Source organism: Pleurodeles waltl, chromosome 3_2 (genome assembly GCF_031143425.1).
Source record: "Pleurodeles waltl isolate 20211129_DDA chromosome 3_2, aPleWal1.hap1.20221129, whole genome shotgun sequence".
Lineage (NCBI taxonomy): Eukaryota > Metazoa > Chordata > Amphibia > Caudata > Salamandridae > Pleurodeles > Pleurodeles waltl.
The window spans coordinates 141,519,111-141,532,849 of NC_090441.1; positions in this window are offsets into that span (position 1 = coordinate 141,519,111).

Below are 13,739 nucleotides of genomic sequence, written 5' to 3' on the forward strand. Positions count from 1 at the left end.
CCTTTTTTTTGAGCTGGGGTAGAGTGCCACATGGCCTACATAACGGAGGGGCCTTGCCTACCTAACTCGCCCTGGCCTAGGAACACCCACAGCCCACCACCCCCACCCAGACAGCTCCACTGCATGCAAAGTCCATAGGATGAGGTTGTACTCACCCCCTTGTGTCTGCTGTGATGTCCTTAAGCGCCCATCCAACTCCAGGTAGGCCACCGCCATGATCCGGAACATCAGGGGGGTCATGGTGCGACGGGCACCCCTCCCACGTTGGGAGGCCATCCCCAGCTGAGCCTCCGCCGTCTTCTTGCTGCAGCGGCGAATGTCCTCCCATCTCTTCCGGCAGTGGGTGCCCCGTCTCTGGTGGGCCCCCAGGGTCCGGACTTCCTTGGCGATGGCACGCCAAATGTCCCTCTTCTGGTGGGCGCTGACCTACATGACATGCACAAGGAAAGAGGAACAGTCATTACCTACTGCACCGTCGTTGTAATTGGCCCCCTCCCAACTCTAACCCTGTGGCCCATTCATCCCCATGCATGACTGTTCTATGTACTCTCGCCCCTTCCCTCATCCACCCAGACCTCACCACCCAGGCCTAGCACATACAACGTGCTCCCTGTGTACTAACCTGTTGGTCTGGGGGACCGTAGAGTAGCGTATACTGGGGGAGGACCCCATCCACAAGTTTCTCCAACTCCTGTGCAGTGAAGGCAGGGGCCCTTTCCCCAGATGCAGCAGCCAGACCGAGGTCACAGCAGCACTAGCAGTGTAGGTCCTCTCCTGACGAAGGTCAAGTATCTAGTGATTGAAGAGATAGAAAATGGTGGTGACGTCCGCGGCGGTGACGTCCGTGGCGGTGCGCATCATCACCGCCAGCGCACCTGTTCATTGGCTCCTGGGACCCATAGGGTCCAATGTTAACCAATGCAGCATTGCGCTGCGCTCTACGACCGCCTACCGCGATGGTGTCCAACACCAGCGCAGTTACCCCACAATTCCATTGTCCCAGTTTAGAGGTCAGGCATTTCAGGGGCCCACATGGCTTCAATTACTACTGCGTCACACATACCGAGGCCTACACTCAAAACCTTTCACGGATGGGTTAATTGTCTGGTGTAGTCTTGTGTGTGACTGTGGGTACATACCTGGGGGAATGCTGACAGTTTCTTCGCTGTTGTCCTTCTTACGCACCGTCAGTTGGGACATATTGGAAGATGGCGGAATCCGCCGGTGTACCGACCGCTGGTGGACCTGTTGACAATGGAAGAGCGACATGTCATCGTGACCTACAGGTTTGACCGTGCCACAATCCAGGAACTATGTACCCAGTTGGAGCCAGACCTGATGTCACCAATCAGCCATCCGACTGGAATCCCCCCTGACGTGCAGGTGATGTCAGTGCTCCATTTCCTTGCAAGTGGGTCTTTTCAGACAACAGTGGCCATGGCATCAGGGATGTCCCAGCCTATGTTTTCCAACGTCTTGTCCAGAGTGTTGTCTGCCTTGCTGAAACACATAAGGAGATACATCATTTTCCCTGAGGTGGCGGATTTGCCTACAGTGAAAGGTGACTTCTATGCCCTTGGACATATCCCCAACGTCATAGGTGCCATTGATGGGACCCATGTAGCTCTGGTCCCCCCGCAGGAATGAACAGGTGTACAGGAACAGGAAGAGTTATCATTCGATGAATGTCCAGATGGTCTGTTTGGCAGACCAGTACATCTCGCAGGTAAATGCAATGTTCCCTGGCTCAGTGCATGACGCCTACATCCTGCGGAATTTGCAGCATCTCTGATATGATGGGTGAACTCCAGAGGCACCGTGTATGGCTATTGGGGGACTCTGGTTACCCCAACCTGTCATGGCTACTGACCCCAGTGAGGAATCCCAGGACCAGGGCAGAGGAACGGTACAATGAGGCCCATGGGCGGACTAGGGGGGTGATCGAGCGGACCTTCGGCCTCCTGAAGGCCAAGTTCAGGTGCCTCCATATGACAGGTGGGTCCCTATTCTACTCACCGAAGAAGGTGTGCGACATCATCATCGCCTGCTCCATGCTCCATAACTTGGCATTGCGACGCCAGGTGCCTTTTCTGCAGGAGGATGATCCAGATGACGGTGTTGTTGCAGCGGGTGAGCCTGTGGAGCCTGTGGACAGTGATGAGGATGAAGCTGATGAAGATGAAAACGACAACAGGGAGTCAGTCATACAGCAATAATTTCAGTGAGACACAGGTGAGTACATTTTCATGTTTCACATAATATTAAATTTCACACGTCTACCTCTATCCTGTACCTACATTTCACTCCCTATTTGTTAACTGAGTTGTCCCCTTCCATTTCAGTTTCAGTAATGTGGTAACCTACGTGTCAACAGCTTGCACCCTTGAAAGGCTTGTGATGTGTGACATTGGTATGTTGGCCTTCCAATGGGTAACCTTTTTTAACACTGTAATTGACAATACAAAGTTCACAATCATTGACTGACTCCAATATTATTAAGGTTTCAATGGTGTTTATTTAAGTGCATAAAAATGTAGGGGGGTTGTGAAATGGGGATAGGTCATGGTGGAAGAATGTCCATGGCAGAGTCCAGTCTATTAGAATCACAGGTACATTGCACATCTGGCCATTGAAAGTGGAGCTGGGGCAGTTCCCGTTGGACAGGGTAACAAAGTGGGACAGTGGGGGGACAATCAGGGTAGTCTTATTTCCTGGCGGGGGTCTTGCCATCTTGCTCTGTCCTGTTCCTGGATCTCAGGGACCGCTTTCGTGGTGGTTCTCCATCTGCAGGGGGTGGGGTGCTGGTGTGTTGGTCCTGTGGCGGGGCGTCCTGTCCACTAGCGCCGGCGGAGGTGGTGGGCAGTTCGTCGTCCTGGCTAGTGTCAGGGGCCCCTTGGAGTGCCACGGTGTCCCTCAAGGTCTTTTGAATGTCCGTCAGCACCCCTACGATGGTGCCCAGGGCGGAGCCGATGGTCCTAAGCTCCTCCCTGAACCCCAAATACTGCTCCTCCTGCAGACGCAGGGTCTCCTGCAACTTGTCCAGTACTGTTGCCATCGTCTCCTGGGAGTGGTGGTATGCTCCCATGATGGAGGAGAGGGCCTCGTTGAGAGTAGGTTCCCTTGGCCTGTCCTCCCTCTGTCGCACAGCAGCCCTCCCAGTTCCCCTATGTTCCTGTGCCTCCGTCCGCTGGACCGTGTGCCCACTACCACTGCCCCCAGGTCCCTGTTGTTGTTGGGTTAGCCTGGGTGCCCTGTAGTGGTGGACACACCGCTGATTGACCTGTCCTGGGTAGGGAGGTATGGGCCCGCTGGGTGGGTGCTGTGCTGGTGTTACCAGAGGGTGGCAGCTCGGTGTTGGGCTGTGGCTGGGCAAGGGGAACCGACTGTCATGAGGCCCACGATGGTCCAGGCTGGTCATCAAGATCCAGTAGGGCAGGGCTGCTGTCGTCACTGTGGGCCTCTTCTGGGGATGGAGTGGTGTTGTCTGGACCCTCTGGTGTGGTGACGTTCCTTTGGGTTCCTGCGGGGGTATGAGTACAGGATTATTGCATGTGTGTGTTTCATGGTGTGCAATGGTTGGGTGTGCGTGTACCCCAGTGCTAGCATTCCTGTGTGGGAGCTTGTGTGATGATGGTTGGGGGGTGTTGTGGGTCTGTGCTGTGGGCATGCCTTAGTGATGGGTATCCATGCTTAGTTGTGTCATGCAGGTCTTGGTGTTGGTATGGGTGGTTGGTGTTATGGGTACATTAGTGAGGAGTTAGGGTGTTAGTGGAGGGTGGGGGTGTGTGATAGCATGCAGGTAGGGTGGGGGATATGATAGTTGAGATTTGACTTACCAGTGTCCGTCCCTCCAACGACTCCTGCGAGGCCCTCAGGATGCAAGATGGACAAGACTTGCTCCTCCCATGTTGTTAGTTGTGGGGGAGGAGGTGGGGGTCCGCCGCCAGTCCGCTGTACTGCGATGTGGTGCCTGGATACCGTGGAACGCACCTTCCCCCGTAGGTCATTCCACCTCTTCCTGATGTCCTCCCTATTTCTTGGGTGCTGTCCCACAGCGTTGACCCTGTCGACTATTCTTTGCCATAGCTCCATCTTCCTGGCTATGGATGTGTACTGTACCTGTGAGCCAAATAGCTGTGGCTCTACCCGTAGGATTTCCTCCACCATGACCCTGAGCTCCTCCTCGGAGAAGCGGGGGTGTCTTTGCCTTGACATAGAGTGGTGTGTGTGATGTGTGGGGCGGTGTATGTGTTGATGAGTGTGGTGAGTGTAGTGGTATGTGGTGTTTTGTGCATGGATGTTGTGTGGGTGATGGTGTAGTGTGCCTCTGTGTGATGGGGTTCTCTATTCTGTGCTGTCTCTCTCTGGCCTTCTCCCAGAATTTCTAGTTGTAGGGGTTTGTGGGTGATGTGGGTGTGTGTTTTATATTGTGTTGGGTGTGTGGGAGTGTTGTTTGTATGTGTATCAGGTGTGTGTATTTGGAATTGTCCAATGTGGCGGTGTTTTGGAGATGTGTGTGTATTTTGAGCGCAGCAGTGTGTACCGCCAATGGAATACCGCGGTTGAAAGACCGCCGCGTGGATTCGTGGGTCGTAATAACATGGCCGTGTTTCTGTTGGCGTGGAGGTGGAGGATTTGTTTCCGCATGTTTATCGCTGACCTTTGGTGTGGCGGTATTTTGCGGGTGTCTGAATTTCGGCGGATTCCGTAATGTGTCTCATAATAGCTGTGGTGGTCTCCCGCCGCCGCGGCGGTGTATTGGCGGACTTCTGCATGGCGGTAAGCTCCTTTTCCCGCCAAGGTCGTAATGACCCCCTAAGCCACTTAGGCCCATATTTATATTTTTTTTGCACCACGTTTGCGTCTTTTTTTTACGCAAAAGTGGTGCAAACTTACAAAATATAATTGCATTTTGTAAGTTTGCGCTGCTTTTGCAAAAAAAGTGACACAAATGCGACGCAAAAAAAGTGTAAATATGGGCCTTAGTATTTCTTGTGCGTAGACCTAGGCCTAAAAGAGCCATATAAACATGAGAAAGGTGACGCTGATGTGCGGCATGGAGGCACTAGACCCTCCTAAATCACAACCTATGTTCCAACATTCTTTGCAACTGTTGTGGTTGTTTCCTGCTCTCTGAGGTATGGGAACTCACCAATGGTATATGAAGCAGATAATGCATACACCAGGGACAATCTGGTGCAAAGTGATTTAATGGTGATATTAATAGGGTGATTTTTGTTGTACAGTGTCTATGTGAAGATGTCCGGTACAATTTGTTGTCTCCTGCGAACTCCTGCAGCAGTGTTTTGTTGTTCCCCCTCCACCATTGTCATCCTCCTCATCATTGGGGAAATCTACCAGTTCATCTCAGGGGACATTAGTCTGAATACAAATGTTATGCAAGATTGTACATATAAGGATTACCCTGCATACCAGCGGTGGTGCATACAACAGACTTCTTCCTGTCAGGGCCAGACACGTGAACCTTGACTTCAGGAGCCCAATGTCCTCTCCACCACATTTTGTGTCCTTATATGGTCTTCATTGTATGCCTGCTCTTCCTCCGTTGTCAGGTTGGCAAAAGGGGTCATCATCCATGGCTGGATGCTGTATCCTTGGTCAGCCACAAAGGAATGTGAGAACATGTGTCAGTCATGCATATTTGTGGTTTCTTATGTGCCATGGCAGATGTTAGTTTTAGGTGGAGTGTTGACTCAGAGTTACATCTGGCATTGTGTGTGTTCCTAGTTGGTTGAATTGTTGCATTAGTGTGTGGTGGTGGATGTTACTATCATGGGTTGTGCCTCAGGGACCTGGTGATTGTCAAATTAAATCTGAACTGACAGTTCGACCATGCCACATATGTGTTGTGTTGTCCATTTATGAGGCAGTGTCCTAATGTTAGTGGAACCCACCACCTCCTTGCATCACAATAGCGTCATTTGTATTGACACTACAGTAACCATGCAAGGCCAAACTCAGGCCACCATGTTTCCATGTTGCACTACGCATTCAGTACAACACTTAGGCGGTCATTCTGACCCTGGCGGTCTTTGACCGCCAGGGCGGAGGACCGCGGGAGCACCGCCGACAGGCCGGCGGTGCTCCAATGGGGATTCCGACCGGCACCACTGGCGGGCTCCCGCCAGTGTACCGCCGCCCCATTGAATCCTCCACGGCGGCGCAGCTTGCTGCACCGCCGCGGGGATTCCGACCCCCCCTACCGCCATCCGACCGCCGGGATCCGGATGGCGGTAGGGGGGGTCGCGGGGCCCCTGGGGGCCCCTGCAGTGCCCATGCCACTGGCATGGGCATTGCCGGGGCCCCCATAAGAGGGCCCCTACATGTATTTCACTGTCTGCTGCGCAGACAGTGAAATACGCGACGGGTGCAACTGCACCCGTCGCACAGCTTCCACTCCGCCGGCTCGATTCCGAGCCGGCTTCATCGTGGAAGCCTCTTTCCCGCTGGGCTGGCGGGCGGTCTGAAGGCGACCGCCCGCCAGCCCAGCGGGAAAGTCAGAATTACCGCCGCGGTCTTTCGACCGCGGAACGGTAATCTGACGGCGGGACTTTGGCGGGCGGCCTCCGCCGCCCGCCAAGGTCAGAATGAGGGCCTTAGTGACCCTTTGTGGCAGTTTATGCCTGTGCCAGGCATCATGTGTACAAGGGGGAAATTCACACAATAGGAGGACCAGCACAATTGATGCAGAGGATTCTCCAAGCTTCTTAGGCATAATTTTTCATAAATACTTTAAACACCTGCACAGAGCAGGCGTTAGGAGGGGACACACATTTACCTGAATGGGTCCCTATGTACTGTGCATGAAATGGTTAGGTATGTTGTCAGTACTCCTACAGCGTCCATCAATGGCATCCATTATCTTTACACTATTGCACCTACTCTGCACCAAGGTGTGCTGTATATTGTATACGGTGAACACATGGTGGCAGTGGGGTGCGGCAAAGGGGCACAATTACAGTGGCGCTGCTGTTGATGCTGCACCAGTTTCCTGACATGTTACCCTCAGTCCCTTCACTTTAGACCTGCAGAAGAGTTGAACCTAGTTTGTGTGTTATGTGCCATGCCACAGGTGTTGTGCCCTGTGTGTAGCATGTGAATCCCACCCCTTTTCCCTTGGAAAAGCTCCCTTGCACAAAGTGTTGTTACCAATTGCTGGCTGGCATACCTGCATGCATGTGGATCATGGGCACAGTTTGGCACAGTTGTATGGTATGTTTTGTGATGTATGCATGAATTATCAGACATCTGTGTGACAGGAGAGTGAATGATGTGGTTTTCTGCAATGCTCTGCATCACATGATCAGTCCTGCTAAGTCCCATGTCTCCTCATTCACATGCATCTCTGACCTCTCCCTGTACATTGTCAGTAGTCCAGCTGCCCAGTACCCTGGTATCATGTTAGGGAGTTCTGGAATTACTGGTATGATTGTAGGTGTGCTGTGAGGTGCCCATCCCTAAACATGGTCTTTCATGGCTGGTAATGTTGTATTCCTGAGTGTGCGGCATAATGCGCCAGACAGGTGAAGGTGAACACAATGGGTACATCTAGTATGTTTTGGTGATATGTAGTTGGTGATGAAAGCACTTGGATGGCTTTTGATATTGGTGCCACCAGAGGTTTCTACACCATGACAAATTTGGGGCTGTGCCTATATGTGACTTTCTTTATGCTGACATGACCAATGCCATGCACGTAGCTGAGCTATTCCTTGTTAGGTGTTATGTGTGAGGGATCTATATTTAGTTGTCAACCTGTGGACACTTGTAGTGGTTTGGGCACAGCTTCTGCATGGAAGGGGACATAGCTCCACCTGTCCTTCATGTGGTGGGTCAAACAGGTTGTGCCTGTATTATGTACATATGAGTGTATGTGTGTGTTGATGTTCAAAGAATGCGCTGTAGTATTGCATGTGTCATATGTGTTGCTGTCTCTACATCTGTGTTCCTCTGTCCATATGTTTATAGTGTGGTGTATGTATTGTTTGTCCTATGAGTGTGGTGTGTTGTCTGTGTAATAATTGGTATGGTGGCTTACCTACGAGAAGCCCATTGCCATATTGCCCATCCTGGAATTGCTTGTTGATGGTGGAGATCCGGAATATGAAGGCATCATGGATGCTGCCGGGATATTTGGCTAGGATGTTTATGAAAAGCCCACGGTGGTCCACAATGGCCTGCAGATCTATTGAATGGGTGTGTTTTCAGCTCCAGTAGAGGTGTTCCGTTGCAGCAGGTGGCACGAGTTGGACATGGGTGCCATTGCACCCATCGCATGTGGGAAACCAGCCATTTGGTAGAAACCTTGCTTGGTCTTCCGCTGCAGTTGCTGGGTGTTGGGGAACCAGATGTGGTGGGGTGTGAGGTGGATGATTGCATACAGAACCTTTGGAAGGAAGGCAGAGAAGGATGGCTGGGAGATACCACCCACCTGTGCCCAAGTTGTCTGTAACAATCCTGACATCAGCATATGGAGGACAGCTAGGAGTTTGGTCATGGGTGGAATAGCTGTTTGAGTTTCCACCCTTCCAGTGATGTCTAGCGCAATGTGGTGCAGCAGGCATACAATCAACTCCTGCTTCAGACGGTAGAGTCAGGATGGTTGTGCGCTGTCGAAATACCCTCTCCAGCCTTCTGCACTTCCTTTGTGGCTGCTGTGCTGGTGTTTGGGGTTACTGCGGTGGTGCTGGTTGGACATGTTGTCGTTGCTGTCATCTATGGCGTGTGCCATGCAGGAGCAATAACAGATCCTTGTTGTCTAGGGGGTTGCCAATGCTCCTTCTGTGTGTTTTCCATATGTAGTAGTGTGTGGGCTACATTTTAATGCCTGGTCTGACAAGGCATTATATTTTGAGGCTAATTGGAGTTAGCATAATTTTTTTGGGCTGGTTCCTTAACGTACATCGTTTTTGCTTTGGGCAGTAAATATGGTGCTAGAGGGCAACAGTCATTTTTTTGGAGGGAAGGCCTACCCCGTTTTTTCATTGTTACTAGGTTAGCACCACTTTTGCATCAGAAAAAATGGCGCAAAGGCGGTGCTAAGTTTTCTTAAATATGGGCCTAAAAATTCTTAGTTTTTTGGATTTCTTGAATATCACCTTCTTGCAGAGGAATTGTTTTGTGTATTTTTTATTGTTGCAAATTTTTATCACTAGTTCATTTCTACTGACTGAGTTTTCTTTGTAATGTGATTGCTTCTTTTTTTCTGTATGATTTAATGAAGTTTTACGACTTCTTCTCCTTTCATTCCTTCCAAGGCTCCAATGGTCCAAAACCGAATGAGAGAGAAAAGGAAGGATGTTTTGTTGCACTTAAGAAAGACGATGTTACATGGGGAGTGACCCGGCATATAAAGGACTCCTCACATTTATTGGTGGTTTAGTTCTGTAGTTTTTTTCCCTAGTGCTGATGGGGAACTTAGTTCATACTGTTGTGAAAGCTACTGGATCGTAATAAAGGAAGAAAGCAAGGAATAATCCTCACCTCCGTATCCTTAATAGAATTGAAACTTCCCTTGAAAATTTTACATTTCCTGTAACTCTTGCTATGAAAAGTTTCCTGAAATTACTTCACATTGCATAATTAAACTGCCATTAATGGCAAAATTATAGTGCAGGCATGTGGGAATAATGCTATCAGAACGCAAGCATGTGTTGTTCACAGCACTTGTGTTTTTTGTGGTTTTATTAAAATGTGTTCTCACGTTAATAATTGGTGTGAGGACATGAGGACACATTTCACACTAAATTATTTATTGCTCTCAATGGAGGAGTTGGATTTTATGTAATTTCAAATACTTTTCCTGATATTTCACATAAATTCACACACTCCTCCCCTAAGATTCTGATAAGGGATGAATTCTTACACCATTCTACACATTGCTTTCTCAATCTCCACATTGGTCTGTGCAATAGCTCATGGCCATTTCACAAGAATGGGCCTGATTCACAAAGATAAGCTTACACTTTTGTGTAAGTTTATCATTTTCTTGATATTCACCTACTCACAGTTAATAGCAACTTTACAACTGAAAATACGCTGCACTCAGCACGGCAAACTTAGCTCATAACAGGATAGGAAAGGCCTAAACCTTCTCTTAATTCATAGTTTGTCTTATCTTTTTACGTGATGAGTTTTCTGCCCCTACTGTGGAGTCTCCACAGTTATAAACCTACCCTTAACTTGTAATTTGTGAATATCAAAAAAAGTAGTGAACCCACACAAAAGTGTAAGTTTAACTTTGTGAATCAGGCCCAATGTGTATAATGTGAGGGCTGCCGGAAGTGAGCGTATTGCAGGTTACAGACACACATTTTCTGTATGGCAGATACTATGGGCCTGATTTTAAGTTTGGGGGATGGGCCACTCCATCACAAATGTGACAGATCTCCTATTTGCTTTATTACAAGTGCTTTATTACAAGTGCCATAGCTCTTGTAATAAAGCAGACAGGATATCTGTCATCTTTGTGATGGAGTAACCTGTTTCCCAAACTCACAATTAGGCCCCAAGATAGCTGAACAAAAGCTCAACCTTGTAATTGTGTTGCTTGTCTGAAATTGAGAACAATAGCGCTGCTGGAGGGGGGGGGACAGGTGAAGGATTCTGGTGGGATGCATGCCCCATCTGTAAATGTTCTGGCCCCATTAAACCCCCTCCCAGTGTTCCACCACCAATGACAGCTAGCAGAAACAGACATTGCCCTGAGTCTTCCACAAGTCCAGAAGTGCATTGAAGAAGTGGGTCTGAGACAGTGGTATCAGGTGGAATTGTAAAGTGGTGAGGTGTAAGAGCAATATATATTTAGTTAATATAAGCAAGCAAGCTCATTGTTTAAAGGTTTAAAAATTGGTGTACATTGGAGCTATTCTGGTGCCATTATTTTCTCCACATCGCATGAATGCACTTCTTTGCATCTCCTTCACATCACCATCCTCAAACACACTATGCACCCACTCACCTGTAAGAACTACATTTCATTTTACTTTTGCCTTGTAGAAATGTTGACAATGGTGTCAGAATCACAGCTAGAATATATGACTGTTGCTTTGTGCACTCTGCAGACAGGCTGGGAAGGCTGGAGGAGAGCACTCGCTCCAAATGGAGCTTGACATGTCTCTCCAGTATGTGAAGTGCATTAAGCAAGTATCTCACTACACCCAGACTCATTATCTGGAATACAGCCCAGTACAGAAAAGATATCAGTCTTGGTCAAAAAAGAAACAGTATGTGTTACCAATATTGATGAACCTCATGATTTCTGATACTCCTCACATCCTCTTCGATGACTGCTATGTGACAAGGGCATTAGTTGTGGTGAAAAAAACAATGTGTATATCCATATATTTGAGTATCATGTTCTTCAACGAAGAATATCAACATACACTAAATAGAATTTACTTGGATGCAGGATCACTGCTATTCTTGACTGGCTTCTGCTATTCTTGGTTGATGGTCCAGTTAGTCATAGATAGTGATCTTATCTGTAATGGAGCTTCGCATGCATCCACTTTCTAGAACACACTATGGTGAGTGAAGGCACGTCCAGGGCACTATCAAAGGTAAGAGCTGATTCAGGGGACAGAAGGAATGATAGGAACATATCTTGATGTACTGGGCTGTATCCAAGATAGCAAGCCTGGGTGTAGCAAGATTTAAGTTTAACCACAACCTGATGGGTAAGATCACCCTAGGGGCTATTGCACTACCACATATCTCCGTAACACAGCATGAACACAAATGGCACATGTGTACTGTACATGTATGGTGGGCAGTTGTTGCAGTATTGGTGGCAGTGACTTTGAGCACATTGCATTTCACACTGGAGACAAATTAATTCCTTCCAACATTTGCTAATTGCCATCTACTTGAATGCTGAATTAACTTGATGTGTTCACACACATCAAGTTAAATCAAGTTGTTCACACTAAGATCCATTATGGGGTGAGCTAACTATGGGTTCCTTGATTTATTCTCATAGAATAAACTTTACATTATTATAGTTGTGCCTCATATTTTCTCGCATAGATAGGAGTTTCAGATGACTTATCCTGATGAGACCCTGCATATAACCTACGGGTCGAAACGTCAACAGTAGATCCCCGATTATTGATTATTATGAATGATAATTCTATATATTTATTTTTGTACTCCACTTTCACTGCATCTTCTGCTTTTTATGACTTTGGATACGATGTTATGATAAATATAGATGTATGTTTTTCACAGATGTGATGCTCGAAAAAATAGATACAAAGATTGTAAATTGAACTATGAAGGTCCGTGTCACAAATCCCTCTTGTGCCCTCTGTTCTGTGAGATATGTGCACAGAGCTCATGTTGCTTGTTCCCTGTGGCACCTCACGGCCTCCTGCAAACCTTTGTTCCCCTCCCAGAGCTCTTCATCCCTTGAACCTCTTGTACCGGCGCTTCCCCAGACCTATTGCATGTAACCATTTAGGTGCATTTTCCCACTTTCCTTGGTTACTGGCGTCAACTTGTGTGACCTATTGACTCTTGTGGCTAATGCTCTTGGTTCAGCAGTTTGGGTAATTGAGTCCAATCATCAATTGCACCTGTCTTCTGCAAAGGTCACGTCCATTAGGTTAACATATGTTTTTTCCTAGGTTTCCATTGCTACTTTCTAGCCCTTCTGTGTGAGCCATGTGCCCTTCTGGAACAATCTTCCCATCAGGCATAAAAAACACCTGAACTTGATTTGGTACTTGGCCCGTTCCAGTCTGGAGCAAGCATCTTCTCTGCACTCACCTTCTGAGTCGCCCAGAACCTCCAGCGCTCTAGTCTTGCAAGCTTTCCAGTGATCCTGACTCCATCGCCATCTCCAGTTTCTTCATGTCCTCCTCTTTTGGCTTCCTGCTCCTCAGCCTTCAGCCTTCCTCCATATTCTAGTGTAAAAATCAAAGACTAGGCTACGTACTGATTTTCAAGTTTGTGCACACTAATCCTTAGTTCAGTTTTGAGAATTGTCTAAGACTGAGTTCCTTCCAGAAGAACTACACATTCTTGGAATATAGACATAATGTACTCCTACGTTTTGAAACTCCTAGTGCTCCAAACACTTTACCTCGTGGGCACTCTGAACTTTATTTGACCCTTAGCTGAAGGTCTCCATGTTTGTATTATTGACAAGTTTTTGTTTTAAGAACTCGGAAAGACTTTGAGAGCACAAGCCCCATCCTCCTCTTACTCCTCCATACATTCCTGCTCATCCTGGTCCTCTACTGTTGCCAGCAACTGGTGAGCCTCCACCTGGGCCCTCTGAGCCTTGTGCAGCGCAAGGTTTCTGGTGCCTATCTTGTTTGAAAGCCCCCTTTCCTTACAGAACTCATTGAGTTCAGCAACAGTGTAGCACTCCAGATTCAGTAGGTATAATTCCATTCTTGAGGGTATGGTCACAGACACAGACCAACAAGTAGCATGAGATCAGTCAAGGAGAATTTAAAAAGATGTCGAATGTGGTATGTTAGATTTATTGTTTTACATAAATCACTGTATGGCACTACTCAAACACAACTAGTGAACCCCATCACTGAACACCAATGTGATTTACTGGTTTTGGGGGTTGAAATGATATGAAGTCCTCATTGAAGATGTGTCGTGCAGCGGTGGCTCAGATTAGCTGCTAGGGCTGTAATGTGGACTTGCGTCAAGGATACATCATGCAGCAGCGGTTCCAATGAGCTGCAATGGCTGTGATA